The sequence below is a fragment of the Haliaeetus albicilla genome, chromosome 24 (genome assembly GCF_947461875.1).
Source record: "Haliaeetus albicilla chromosome 24, bHalAlb1.1, whole genome shotgun sequence".
Lineage (NCBI taxonomy): Eukaryota > Metazoa > Chordata > Aves > Accipitriformes > Accipitridae > Haliaeetus > Haliaeetus albicilla.
In genome coordinates, this window is record NC_091506.1 from 9696211 (window position 1) to 9709316 (window position 13106).

Sequence of the window (13106 nt, forward strand, 5' to 3'; positions counted from 1 at the left end):
AATTTGCTTTGATCGGCAAATGGAACATTAAGGAATCATTCTTAATTCTTAGTCTGGTTAAACTTTAGCTTGAGGTGGTGTCAAAGAGGATCTTGATCAACATAGCAATTATTCAAATGTAGGAAAACTAGCATTCTGGTGGCACATCTTGCAGTAATCAGATTATTATAATTGTGGACAGTATGTTACTGACATTTCTAAGGAAATGCTTTGTTGACCAGATTCCTTTTTACTGCAGTAATTAGAAATTTCTTTTTCCTCCCATCTTATTTCTTATATATAGAGTGGTGTCACAGACCAAGCGGAGTTCAAAAAAAGCAAGTTTTCATAATGAATAGACAAAATACCTAACACTATTTTTTAACTTAATTTTCCTTTATTGGCTCTTTATCCTTGTTAAAGTCAGCTGCTGCTACTGGACCTTTCCACTCCTACTTGCTTTTCCAGATCTTACAAGATTACTTAAGCTTGCTTCTGCCAGTTGTTTTAAGTTACCAGGTTTCAGCTTCCCTGGAGCAGAAGACAGGGAAGATAGTGTTCTGATGTACATTTTGAGTGAAATGTTATCCTCACACGTATTTGTAATGAAGACTGAGGAGTACAGAATGTGTATTTTAAAATACTTAAGGTAGAAGTAAATTAGAACACTGACTCCTGTGAAAAAGGGAAGAGGAGCTTGGGAGTATATGTAACTGTATAAATAGTAGTGTATGTCTGTTGGCCGTGGTGCCGCTCTTCTGGCAGGAATCCTCTTAGACTACAGTTTATTCTTGCTTTATACATGCACAGCACAGAAATGGTGATTCTGTTGTAAAGATTCAGAATACTGGTTTGTCTTCACATAAGTGAAAGCTTTTGAACAGTAATGTGTTTGGTAGTATTGTCTTCTCCAGAAGAGCCACAGTTTCCTTGGTCTTAGAAAAATTGCACAGAAAAACACAGTCCTGTCACATTAAAAAAACAAACAAAAAGAAAAAAAGAAATATGTAGGAATCACTTAAAATAATTATCAACATGCAACTCTGTAGCAGAATCAAGCATTGGTATTTGCTGAAAATCAAGTAGGTTATCATGGCCAGAAGCCCCTTGTAATTTTTCCTTTCTGTTTCTTCTTAGAAGGAACTTGGAAAGGTCAGGCATATTTTAATGGTCAACAGTGAATAGGTGGGCAAAATGTAGACTTCGGGCAGATCATGTTTAGCAAGGTGGTGATTTATTGAATTCAAGATAGGTCATTGATAGCTAATACCTGGTTTTTCTATGTTAAGAAACAGGTATGCTGTATATTGCATTTCCTTTTGGGATAAAAGTTATATTCCTTTGTGCCATGAGAACAAGAATATTCTTGGGTGGTAGAGAGGTTTGGGTAATGCCAAATCTGATTCTTCAGAAACAAACCCTCATTCTCGAACATTTAAAATTACAGTAGAAATTTTCAAAATGATACAGTGCTTCTGAAGGCTACTCTTTTTGGAAGTGGTGTGGTTATTCTAGTGGTAAACTTGAAAAATGATGAATACGCCTCAGTAAAATAGCTATTTTTAACCTTGTGGACAACACTAAAGGAAATGTTCTAAATGTGAGATGTAAATAAACCTTCTGATTTTAATCAGAATGTGTGCTTTTCCTCTCATCAATTTTCACTGCAATACTGAATGTTCCCAGTATAGCTCATCAGATTTGCAATGTAATGCAACCAATTCAGCAACTACATTTATCAGTTTCACATTTCTAGATACTCCAAAGTACAGATTTTCTGTATTGGCACTGCAGTGCTGCCTGTTACTTTTAGCAAAATAATGCTGTGGCTTAGTGCATGAATAGTCAAAAACATTTATATTCTTCTGAACATAAATGTTTTTTAGCATTTGCACAGATTTAGCAAGGTCTTAAGTTGTTAAATATCTGATGTGTCTGGTAGGTATTGGCCTTGGAAGGTATTCTGTTGTTTAGAAGTCATTGCACACTGACTTGTTGGAAGAGTTTACGGATGTCATTTAATTTGTTTTCAAATTTGTTTCTGAAATGTTAAAGAACAAGGCTTTAAATTGGCATAGTGCTGACATTTGGCACTAAATATGCATATTATTTGTCCTGTTCAATGGTATTATGCAAATACTGAAAATTAAGTACCTTCTAAACTGTTTTGCTGGATTTGTGTACAAGTCTTAACTGAGAACTAAGAGATAATGAAGGAATGTTAGAAAGCACAAGGTAACAAACAAGGCTTAAATTTGCATTTAGCTTGTATTAAGAATGGGAATCAGTTTTCTGTTAATAAAAACAATATAACGATTCCCTGAACTGATAGGAAGTAAAGTATTTCATAGTGGTTTTGGATTTGGAAATAGCTTTTAAATGGCATTCATGCATTATTATTTTTCTAAATGGTCACTAAAATGAAGTGGTGCTGGATTTTATGTTGTTTTCTGTTGTCAGTACTTTGTTCTTTTTGATGCTGTACCTGATTCTTACCAACTTCTTGATATCCCACTTTCAAATAAAAATAATCATTAATTTTATATACTTTACCCATGATCTTTGGCACCTCAATGAATCAAAACCAGTAGCTTCATTACATGCTTATTTAATATACAGTAGCAAAGCAACCAAGCTGGCAGTCTTTAGATCTCTATGTGAAAGGACTTTGAAATTACACTTGCAGAGAAACGTATGCCCTCTTTTTATTTCTTGTGCTGGGACATCTCCTAATGATTTCAGGCTTTCAGTCTCTTTTTAGTGCATGTTGTGTTATTAAATATTTAAGAATTATATGATTCTGATGAATACTATTTCAGAATAGCAGAATTTTATTCATTGCAGAGAAGTTTTCAGGTCAAATTTGGCTTTAAAACATTCAATTTTAGGAGATGGGGTAAGGACAGAAGGGAGGTTGCCTAAATCTAAGGTTTATAAATCTCTTCAGTCATATTTTTGATTAGGCAGATGTTTTGCTGAGGAAAAAGTATAGTCTTGTTTAAAATATGATTAGGTTCATATACTTATGGAAAAAACAAAATACAGACAAGCACATCTTGAATGAAGAGCTAATAGTGTACACAATATTTCCGTAGAAAATTTTGTGACTCTGGACTTCAACCTCCATTGCTATGCAAACTTTCACAGAAGTTGTATTTAAATTATCATGAAACTGCAGTGATAGTATTGTTTTGTGAACTGTTGATTGTCAAACTGTTGTGCCTGTTTATGTGTTGCTGCATGCAGATTATCAACTAATATTTTTGGTTCAGTTATTACAGACTTGTGTGAAGTGTAGTCATTTGCCTATTAAAACCTCCAAATATTATTTATGTAATCAGTATTATTAAATATTTATATTATTTATATAATTATTATAAATTTATTGTAAGTTGTCATACTAAGTACTGAATTGGAAAAGGAAGAGTATTCTTGGCAGTTGGACTGTAGCAATTAAACTGTTGTGGGATGGTAAGTAGTTACAGCTCTAACTTTGTAACAAAAATCAAGAGTATTGCACTTCTAAAGAGGATACTAGGTGCAGGATTTAAAACAGGAAAGATTTAGTGGTGGTTGGATGTTCATGCAACACAGTGCAAAGAATCTTATTGTGTTTTTTATTTTGAACTCAGGATACAATTTGAGGTACTCCAATGTTAAAGAAAGTAGTGCATTTTAGTATAGATATTTTTATGGGACTAGTCAAATGAGAAGGGCTTTCTTAGGAAAACAAGTATTTTTAAAGGATTTGTGTGCCTAAAGATGTAGACAAGTGCTTTAAAATTTGAAAAGAAAATATCAAAGTAGAAAGAAGTCTTATTCTGTTTGGCAGCTGTTTTTTCTTGTATTTTTCTAGTGCAATGTTAGTTTTTGAGGTACACTTAGCATATATGTGAGCATTCTTTGTCTGTACATTGAAAATATGAATACGAAGGCAGCATTAGAAAAGAAAAAATCACCCTACGTTATTCATCAAATGTCTTCTGTTTATTTTAAGACCCACATCTTAACTAGTTCTCAGTTTTTTGTGTTGAGGCTGTATGATGCAACTACCAATAATGTTTTCCAATGTTGTAAGAAACTACCTACTGCAGAACTGTTAATTCACAAATATTTTTGTGCTATACTACCTCATGAAAACACATGATGGAAACTTTGATACTTTGGGGCTGATGGTGATCGGAAGATACTATATCCTTTTCCTCTAAGCATCAGAGGTTGAAATCACATTTTAATCATTCAAATGATTAGAATATGTTGTTGAGACTGCTGTTGCCAGACAGCAGTTGCTGCTCTGGTACTAGCATCTAGAAGGATATAGCTATACAGGCAATTGAAGTGACTGTCAGTTTCGAAGCTGTGCTAGCATGGGTTGAGTTCATGCAGAAACCACTGCAGAAATGTTCAAGTCAAGGGTGGGAAAGATAGCTTGATGATGGGAGTGAACTGCACCTATACTTGTAATACTAACTTCTTGCTATGTAGATGCAAGCGATACTGAGCTAGTGCTTGACTCTGGATGAAGGGGCCTGTCTAGAGATACTTGTATAATCATTTAAGTGAGAAGTGATTTAAAAAAAAAAACCCAAAACAAACAACAAACCCAACCAAACAAAAAACCCCGTTTCTAAACTGCCTGCTAACTAACAGCATAAGCACACTGCTTTTTTTAGGACAGAGTCAGTTTTACAAGATTCAACCATTACGAAAAGTAGGATTTATTAACAGAAGCTTTCATTCCTTGTTTTTATTTATTCTATTTTTAATAACATAACCAGCTCATGGAATTCCAGATCGAGCAACTCCGTCGCATCTGCTGGTTTCCTTTCCCATGTGTAATGCATTTATTATCCTGGTACAGCTGTTTCTTGGATCTTGTGGTGAGTCAGACCAGTGGAGACATCTGAGCAAATTGACTATACAAAAATGAGTTGTTTTCAACCCTGACAAACTTGAAAAGTTCATTGTTCCAATTCATTGTACAGCCTACAGGCAGTTGATCACAAGAGCTTATACAAGATCTGGAGAGAGAAGTGGGAGTTGCTTTACGTGGAAGAATTGCTAGCCTTACCACCCAGAAGTTTGTGCTTGGAAACATGGGATAAATGAGAGTGCCTCATCCTCTGAACGAGATTTACACTGCAGTAGTATAGACAAAGTGCTGCTTTATTTGTGCATTGTCTCAACTGAGGTGAAAAGGAGCAGTTTTTAAACAGCCTTTTCATGCTAGCCATATCTGTGCAAATGCTTTCATAAATTCAACAGGTTCGTTTAAACCAGTTTGACTGTGATCCAGAGTGGACTAGATAATCATTCATCTATTATTGGATTTCTCTGTTGAAAGGTTGCTGCTGCTTCTTAGCTCTTAATGACAGTGGGATGCTTACAGTCAATTTTAGAGATAAGCAGAATGCTGTCATTTCTTTGCAGATACTATTTACAGACTTCCAGCCACACAGGCACTGCATCAAAACTGGATTTATTCAATATTAGCATCAAACTGGGATGTGGCCATGTTGTAATGGATCAGCAGCTGAGTTGCATTACTGTGTACAGAAGTATTGGCATAAAAATATATATTAAAAATATGTATTGGCATAAATATATTGTACAGAAGTTCAGCATAAAAATATATTTCATTAGTGTGTGTTACAGACAGGTCATACAAGTTCTGCATTGTAAATTTAACTAGTCAAATAGAGCATGGATAAACAGTTGGCCTACCCTGTTAGTGGATCGACAGAGTTTTTCCTGGATATGCTTTCTGAATAACTTTTCCCTGTATCCCTTTAGCAGCCAGCACAGTATGTATATTGAATTAGAAGTTTTAAAAAAATTCAAAATAAACACTGCCGTAAAGCCTATTGCCTGAAATACATGTGACTATAAATATTTGGTGTTCCTAGGAGAAACTTACTAAATTAAACTTTGCCTGACAGTTTAGGAGAACTTACTGTGAAGTTAAATTTGAGTGAATGCCTATGGGGAAGTCTTGTTGCCCCCTGCCCTGCTTAAGGTGGGTGTTGCTGCTTAACAGATGTTGCTGTTAGTGTTGTTTCCTATTGAAAACAATGAAACATTTAATTGTCAATTTTGATTTTTAAGGATGTTAGAAAAAAATCTTGAAAGCTGTAGTTGCAAACAGAGAAAATGAATTTTAACTAATAATCAGATCAAGGCTGGGGTTTCTTCAGTCTAAATTTTTCTAAATTTGTATTAAAAAAAAAAAAGTCTTCAAGAAAAAAGAGCAGGTTTTGACTACATGAGCTTTTCCTGAAAGTGCAGTTCAACAGAGCATTGCATCTCTTTACATCTTTTCATAGAAACATTTTTTCCCTTTAATAATGTGAGAGATTGAACTATTTTTTTTTTTTTTCTGCTAGATTCTGATGAGCATTCCATAGACTGGAGCTTTCCTAAATGGAAACTGTCATAATTAGTGGTACATGTAGGTTTCCTTTTCTTACCCCAAACAAAACAAAACTGGAATTTACCTCACAGCAGAGTGATAACTTCCATTTCATGTTAATAAATTGTAATGCAATAATGTAGTCATAAGTTACTTAAGTACTTATTTACAATTTTTTCAGCTCATTTTAAATTACTTTCAGTGTCTGAAAATTGGGCCTTACTCAAGTTTTAATTTCTCTAATGTTCATTTCCAAGTGCTAGGTCCTGCATGACTCTGTTTGCAAGGTCAGAGTGCTTTACATTTTCAGACTGTGTAAGTGTCTGTACACAGTGATCGGCTCCCTTCTCAACCTTCCTGATAAGCTGAATAAGTTAAACTCCTTATTAGGAAAAGATGAGGATATCAGATAGCTGTGGCAAGAGACAAGCTCTAGGATAAAATCCACTGTGAGCAAAGGAGAGAGAAAAAGACCAAAATAGTCTGGCAGAAGAGGAATGTGATGGTTTCCATAATCAAAAAGGGTTGGGTGGCCTACAACAAATTCAGATAACAAATCAGTGACACAAAAATCATAGATTGCTATTCTGGAAGACTGTGGAGTTCACGATCCCACCTTAACATGTGTTAGCTCTCAGCAGTGCTTGTTTTCAAATTATATCTGAACTCTGTTCTGTTGCTTATTGTCTCAGAGGCCACGTCAAATTTAGGATATTTGCTTTTAATGATCTGAGTGTGGATAAGGTGACCAAATTCTGTCTTCAGAAACACATTTGGCTCATCTTGCTGCTTTTAGATATTACGAGGGTAGTGGTGGTTCTACAAGGAAACAGCCAGCATATAAAATTAATGTGAGCTGTGCATAGTTACAAATTCATATAGTTAACAGTATTTACTTCATACTTCCTTTTCAGCTGTTCTGATATCTAAGTGGCTTGTTAAACTGAACATCTCTTTGTAAATGCTGAGAAGTTAAGCTTTAAAACCAACTAGGCTAGAATTAATTTGAGCTAGTGCTGTTAAAGTGCATTATTTGACAAAGCTATATTGTCCTATTGCATCCCTCAAGTAGAGCTTAGTCTTGGGTAAATAATGAGGATCTCGGTTATACTCACTGCTGTTTTTTTCTCAAAAGTACCAAAGCCAAACTTCAGCTTTAGTTAGTTGTTTAGTTAGTTGTATTTTACTCTCATGCTATGTTTTCCAGCTTGGGCAGAACCCTGTTGTCACTGTCAGTATGGAAGGTTTGATCTGATGGAGGTTGCATGTTCAGAATCTAAGCAGGTCTTTCAGCTCACCATGTTAATTCTCCTCATTTCATCAGGCATAAGTAATACAACTACTTGCAGTAAGCTGTTTTGGAGCTTGCATGATGTATAAGGTTTCTTTCTTTTGTTTTTCTAAGTGTTACAAGCAATGGTCAGCTTTCCTGGCTGATAAATGGTTTGTAACTCTTGTTGTAACATCTGTCCTTCCAAAAAGGAAGGTATTGTCGGCTAGTTTCAACTAAGGCCAATTTGTGGATAGTTCTGAGAATTTCTGTTCTTTGTAACTAGAGATTTTTACTAGTCAGCACTGCTTGTCAGACTACTTATGCTGCAAATCTTGATTTTTTTTTTTAATTTTGTTAGTGATTATCTCTGAAAATCTAAGATAATCAACATAACTGAGAAGCTTTAAGTAGCCTACTATATGTTAGGTGATCAAGGAGACAACTACTGGCTGCTCTTACAAAACCCAGATTTTAACATGTTTGTGTAACTTATATATTTTTTTTTCTTTTAGTTGTCAGCTCTTCAACTAAACCGTGAGAAACTTGCATAACTGGCAGAAAGGGCTTTTTTCTCTAGAGCTGAATTGTGCAGCTTTAGCTGGACACTGAAGGAGTAGAATTTCAGAGGCATCTTTCCTGAACCTGAGACTCTTAGGGCTGTTGGCTATTTCAAAAAATATTTAAAGATGCTTTTATTTGTGTAAAATGTTGTCTCTTTTTCCTTAAGTAGTTTTGTCATCTTTGTGTTGCTACATGGAAACTGAGACAGACTAACATTGTGCAAATCTGATTAAAATTATCTGTGCTGTTTCAAAGGTCAGGCGCACTCAGTGAATTTGCTTTCAAATTATTTTGTTTATTCTGGGTACGTATGCATCTTGAGCTCTATAAAGGTCAGGAGAGGAGATTCATTTTGGAATTTAAAGAAGTTAGGTTTTTACTGCTGGTAGCCCTTGTTAGTTTCATTTGAACTAATGAAAATTGTTTTCCTTTGTTGTTTTCTTGCTGTCAGTTTTATTTCTCTAGTGAAGCTCATTTGTAACTATGAGGTCCATTTGAAAATAAAACAGTATTAGTAAGGCATTTTATTTTTTTCCTGTTTTGTGTGAACCCAAAAATTAAGTACTGTTTGCACAAACTAAACAGTAGTCTTATTTGGTTTTTTGTTTCTTGGCTTGTTCCATTCATGTGGCAGACTAACATTTTCCTAGCTAGAATAATGTATTTAAAGGATACACAGTATTTAACTGTCTCTTGCCACAAATGGTTTAATAAAATAGGGACGTGGTGCAATCCCTTAGAATTTTTAACAGTCCTGCTTTTTAATGTTCAGGTTGAATAATATAACCACAAAAGGATTCATGTGCATGTCAGTGAAGCATAACTAATTGCAATTTTCAGTCACAGAACTAAATGACAATTAGTAAGGAAGTGGGCTTCTATTAAATACAAAAGAAACTGCATCTGTAAGGTGCCTAATATTTGTCCTAAAAAAGGCTGTTATGTAAGTCCCCTTATGTTGTAGTTGTCTGTAGAATCATGGAAATATTTTTGTTGACTTTTTTAATGATAACTTGTAGCAATAAAGAGATTTTCCAAAACAATAATAATTGATGATTTTTCACTTCAACATGGGTACCTTTTTCAAATTTTACATTCACTTGGAAAGTCTTGAGCTGTTTAGCCAAATTAGATTTTTCTGTCAAAAGTATTTTGACATTCTTTCTTTTCTGACTTTAGGAGATGAAATCTGAATGAGGCAGAACATGCTTATTGAAAACATAATACCAAAACTTAACAAAACTCTGTATTTTAGTGCACATTAGATGGAAAGGATGGACATATTTTGCAGTTATATGAAAGGTTAGAAAATTGTTCTGAGTCTCTTTATGGGTAAAAGACTATAAATCTCATCTAGGAAGTTGCAACTCTTTCACTAGTAAGTAATATGTCTTTTAAGTAGAGCACTAATGTTCTTTGCCAAAGATCAATTTAGTATGTATTTAACCTGCAGTTGCTTCAGTTTGTGTGGATGTAACCAAGCTTGGATATTAGTAGCAATGGATAGGTCGCACAGATTTCTTTTTAGTTTAAAAAATAGCTTTAGTAAATTGGGTATTTGGCCAGGCTGGTTGACTCTACTTTCATATGGCAAATGGTTGACCGCGGGGTATGTGTGCTTTGACAGATACAGAAGGATTGTGAGGCCTAGACCGGTAGTGTATTTGCTTGTGGGAGTTTTGCCAAGATGCTGCTACTGCTTTGAGGCTCTTCTTTTTCTTGCCTACTTCTTACTAATGAGTATAATTTGTAAGCTTCCCTCCACTGATTCATTATTGTTAGTAGCAGGCACTCTTTTCTCTTTACCTGTGTTTTCAATGAGGGAGATTTCTGTGTCAGCTTTTCTTCAGTTTTGCTGTTTGAAGTCTAGTCTGTTAAATAGTTCTAGTGTTTTATACTTGTGAGATGTATTCTTCCCAGTGCTGCAACTGAAGCAGTAGCTGTTTAGGCCTTGATGGTGTGATTTAACAAAACTAAAAAAAATTCTTAAATTTTTGAACTTTAGGGTATTTGAAGTACAACTTAGAATGTGTGTTATTACATAAAACATGCAAAACCATTATATGTCTTTGATTTACTTTAAACAATTTCTATTAAATAAAGTTTTATCCTGTTTATCACTTTCCCAGGTATCAGGAAAAAAAAATGCCTTCTAGTATTGTGACAGTAATACTTTTCACATCATGTAAATTCTGGTGTGTGACTTGTTTTTAAAAGACTTGGTTAGCTGGGATAAAATCTCAGTATGACATGCTATAATGCCGCATCTCCAAGCAGTGAGTTTGAGTATCAGAATTAAAGACCAAGTGTCAGTATCTAAATGTAGACTTAGGTTAGTTCAGGTGAAAAGAGAGGAGTAGAAAGGGAGAAAAGGTAGAGTGAGAAAATGTTGTTCTTTAGAGGAAGATTAGTAATACTTGCCTTTGGTGAGAGTGATATATAAGGCCTGATGTTGCACATAATCAGAATTAGAAATGGATGATTATCCACAGCATCTGGCTTATATAACTACTTTGGATACTACTTAAAGGTTCCAAAATTACTTCCTTTTTTTTTTTTTTTTTCACCCAGAATTGTACTGTAATGCAGAACCAAATTCATATTGATATGCATAGCTTTACAGATAATCAAACACTGGTACCAGTGAAGATCTTTTAAACTTTGATATGCATAAAACAGCTCTCCTAATGTTTGGGTTTGTTGGTGGATTCCAGTGCTAGTAGGTAAGTGTCCTGTGAGATACACTTGGGAGTCCTAGAATTAGTGATACTTAGTCCTTTGAACTTTTTTGTTACTATTTGATACTGAGACTAGAGCAATGGCTTTCTCTGTGTGTGGAAATTTGGTATATGGGTGTGTAGTCAAACGTTCTGGTCTCTGCATGCTGTAGTGGGCACTGTATAATGACATACTTTTGGTTTTGCACATTTATTATATTGTCATTAGGAAGCTTATAATGGATATTTCTCTTGTGGTATAAGAGTTCATTCCTAGATAGAATACTCTAATGGATGGTTTCAAACTGGTGCAGCTTTAGCTCAAAATAATAAAAAAAAATAATAATATTATTATATTGTATTTGATCTTTAAGTGAGAAATTTCAGTGAAAGCCCAGAATGTAAGAACTGTAATCAACTGGTCTAGTAAGACCAGTTGAGGATAAATCCAGATGCCAGTGAAGAAAATGTGAATGTGTGGCATTGACTTGATTAGCATTGAGGTTTATGCTAAGTGATTTCTTTAACCAAAAAGCTATTTCAGCAAAAGAGCTTTGCAATTGCTTGGAGAAGTATGAGTTACTGGAGCTGGCTTCATAGATGCTTACTTCTGAAGTAGCAATATTTCTTTGAAAGTTATTGCACATTTTAATTATCTTTGCATACACATTAGATGTAGTAGGATAGGACTGCGTTGCCTAACTAGTGTTACTTCTAGTGCCTACTTCTAGTGTTAATCAGTGTTTTGAATGGGGAAATAGCAAAACTCTTAACACTGTAGAAGAAGGTTTAATGAGCAGTGGATGTTTAACCTGAAACTGTTGGCATGTTCTGATGGAGTGTCTTGGCCTGTAAGCTTACTTTGGTTCCCCCAGGCACTTCTAATTTATGCTCCGCATGTACTTGCAGGTATGTTGTGCAGCATATGCTGGTACACTGTTACTTTCAACTTCTTGTGGATATGTACCGCAAACAGTGGAAACTAAATATGAAAACAACTGATGTTTTCTTAAATGCAAAGAATACAAGTGACTAGCTGTTTATGCATGTTGTTGTGTGTGCACCTGTGATGTTAAATATCAGTCGCTGGTATTGTCTTCTGGCAACAACACTGCTGCTTTTGTGCCTGTAAATTCTTGAAGCTGAAAAGTTGTGGCTGTATTCTTTCTTCTTTGCTTCAGAGATGTTCCATCATAAACATAAATAATGTATGTAAAACATGGAAGTAAATGATGCTGAGTATGAGCATTATTCATTCTGTCCATATATATTATGTGTTTATGCTGTTATCCATTTAGGGTTCTGTGCTCATAATTGACCAAATTAGTTATGCATCTATTGAGTTCCACTTTGTTTTGGAGTATGTAGACTGTGTTTTCAGAAAGTTTGAAGAAAAAGCTGGAGAATACAAAGAATTAAGTATTGTCGGTGATGAAGAAAAACATAAATCAGAAAAAAAAATCTGATAACATTGTTTAAATAGCTTCTCATAGACGCATAAGGTTCTCATTAGTCCAACATCAGAAGACTAATGAATATTAATGAATGAGATCAAAGACATTTAGAAATCAAAGCAAGTAAACAATTATTTTTAAGAATTATGTAAGTTTTTAACTGCACAAAAATACAAATCTTATTAACTGAACAGCTCCATGAGAAGTTTTTCTTGAAAATATTTTTCCTGAAAATTTTTATGGTGAAATAGAAAGGCAATTATGTAATGTAAACAAACCAGACAATATATATACACATCAAAACCTGAAATATATAAAATGTTTTGAATATGGTGTATTGAAATACCTATAAATTCAACTGTGGAATCTAATAGGCTGGGAATTTGAGCTTGGCTAGAGTCCATGATTTGTGCTTGACTCAGACTGCCAACACAAGTTGGTGAAATTTTGAGAAGGAAATTACTTTTGGATGTCTCAGCCTTCTGCTGTTTCCTTCTACATTTCTAGTGCTTTTGGACAAAAGTTACCTCTGCTGAAACATATGTGTAGTGTAATTCTGTTAAAGAAAATAGTATTGTATGTCATTTAATAAAGATTCTGATTGAATGTCAGTAAGGTCAGAACTATCTTCATCTCAATATCTGCTTTTCCAAATGTTACCTAGATCCATGATATAGCATGATCTGTATACCACAGTTATTTAAACTTTGAAC

At 34.5% G+C, this 13106-nt stretch overlaps 1 protein-coding gene across 7 annotated transcripts in view; it reads left to right on the top strand.

Moving 5' to 3' along the window:
* FHIT (fragile histidine triad diadenosine triphosphatase) overlaps positions 1–13106 on the top strand; it is a 627270-nt gene that overhangs the window by 4212 nt on the left and 609952 nt on the right. Inside the window, exon 1 of one of the 7 annotated variants that reach the window (XM_069811996.1) lies at positions 4737–4859. The exons of 5 other annotated variants lie outside the window; for them this stretch is intronic. The gene's annotated coding sequence lies outside the window, so the exon portion shown is untranslated. Of the gene's footprint in view, positions 1–4736; positions 4860–13106 lie in introns of those variants that run through there. One more of the 7 variants, XM_069811994.1, reaches the window with a different exon arrangement.